The sequence below is a fragment of the Penaeus monodon genome, chromosome 16, assembly GCF_015228065.2.
Source record: "Penaeus monodon isolate SGIC_2016 chromosome 16, NSTDA_Pmon_1, whole genome shotgun sequence".
NCBI classification, from domain to species: Eukaryota; Metazoa; Arthropoda; class Malacostraca; order Decapoda; family Penaeidae; genus Penaeus; species Penaeus monodon.
Genome location: NC_051401.1, coordinates 46240829 through 46243367, shown reverse-complemented (window position 1 = coordinate 46243367; position 2539 = coordinate 46240829).

Here is a 2539-nt window from a genome sequence, read left to right as displayed (position 1 = left end):
CGGAAAAGGGAAGAAAGAAGAGGCATAGAGACAGAGAATAAGAAGGAAAAAGAATAAGAAAGAGAGAAAAAGACGAAGAATAGGCAATAAAAAGAGGAAAATGGGGGAAATGGAAGGAAATTAAGAAATATTTCATCAATTCTTGATCTCATTGTTCATAGAGTGTTCATTACCTATATAAAAAAAATTAATTGTTATTGGCTGGAGTTATTAGGAAATTAATAAGTAAAAATTGATAATGATACTAATAACAAAAATAATGCCGAATATAATGCAAAAGATAACGGCATAATGATGATGATAATACCGATAATAAGTATAAATGCATAAAGATAATACAATAAAACTGGTTTGAACAAAAACAGGATTAGAATATTACTAATTACATTTATAAATGCGTGGCGTTTCATTTACATATAAAGAAAGAAGAAGAAGAAGAAAAGGTTAAAAAAAAGAGAGAATATGTCGATTACGGAGAATTAATTAAAAGGAAAGGAGAAATAAGATGGAAACAAAGATGAGGAGAAAGAAAAAAGAAAGAAAGAAAAAAGAAGGAAGCGAATAGAGGCGAGGAATAAGAATGACACGAAGAATAAAAACGAAAAAAGAGAAGAAAACGGAAAGAAGATAGAGAACAGAAATGAAGAGAAGACAGAAAAAAAACACAAGAATTGAGAAAAGGTGAAAAGAAAAAGGAAAGTAAGAGAATGAGGGAAAGGAGGAGAAAAATGAAAAGGAGATAGAGAAGAACAGAATAAAGACAAGGACCTAAGAAAAAAAAAGAAAGAAAAAGAAAAAGAAAGAAATCGTAGCACCAAATATTCATAATAAACAAAACAAAAGCCGAACCATCAGTTCTCTATAGCTGATTATTCTCCTTTCTCAATATCCTTCTTTTCTCTCAATGAAATGAACACCTGAAGGATATATAAGTGAACATTGTGAACTCTTTAGGAATCGACGTGCAATTATCGTATCCTTTTCTGAAGACTGTTATGGTTGCTAATGATAAGGAGAGCAATAGGTGAGTCACGTTCCAAGATTTCTTTCGCACGATTTCGTTTTTTGCCTGAATTTTTATTCATTTTTTCCCTTCTCTCTGATTTTATCCTGTCCCCTTTTTTATTATTATTATTTTTTAAAGGGTTTATGAGCGTACAATTTCGTAAAGTCTTGTCCTTATGCAAAGGGAGGGAAACTATTTATCTTCGTAAGGATTTAAGAGAATCTTACACGAACGGGGTGATCGGATTTGTTTACGTTTTTGTAAAATTGAATCCGGATTACCCGTTCGTGTGTGGCGTAATTCTGTTTTCTTATGCTGATGTTAACGCAGCGTTTTAGGGATTTTGCATAGCTTTCGATTCTTTTGAAAAATAAAAAAACAAAAAAAAAAACAAAACAAACCACACCAACAAACCCCCAAACCCCCAAAAAACACACAAAAAAAAAACATATTTGATCTTAAATAGTAATATCTAATTTTTAAATTTATTTTAATATAAAGAAATAATTAACATTTTAAATTTTTTAAATTTATTTTTAATTTATATTTATTTCTTTCTTCTATTTATTTTCCCCCTTTTTATTATTATCATTTTTAAAGTTTATTATAGATCTAAAATTCTTGTAACATAAAAGGGAAAATTTTTATTTAAGGTTTAAAAGAACAACAACCAACAAAAAACCCAAACAACCCCAAAAAAAAACCAAACCCCCCCAAACCCCCAATTTTTACATTAAATATAATATTTATATTTTAATATATATATTTAAAAATAAAAAAAAACCACCCACAACAAAAAACAAAAAAAAATAACAAAAAAAAAAAAATAAACAACACACAATTATCTATCTACTATTATCTATATATATTATATATTATTTATATTTTTAATATATAATATATATATATATATATATATATATATATATATATATATATGTATACATATATATACATATATATATACATATATATATGCATATATGCACCACACACACACACACACACACACACACACACCCCACACAAACACACCACACACACACACACACACACACACCACACACACACACACACACAAACCAACACACACACACACACACACACACACACACCACAACACATTATCCAACACCTCCGACCCACGCACAAGACAGAGAGAAATTTGGCGACATATTCCTCAAGGTTTCTCAGCCTAGCATATTATACAACCGCATACCACTCTTATACAAGCGCTTTTGAGTCTTATGAAACGTTTAAAAGGGGAGATTTACGTAAACAGTGAAAGTAAGATCTGTTTCGTAAAGATGCAAATAAGTGCCAAGGAAAAGGGATTAAAAGGTTGAAGGATAATTGTATGGGTAAAGAGAGTTAGTCAGGTAGAATGATAATATAAAGAGAAAGATGAGGAAAGAGACGGGTAGAAAGGGAGAATGAAAGAGTTGGAAGTAGAGAGACAGACAGACAAGATATATATATATATATATATATAAAATATATATTATATATATATACATATATATATATATTTTA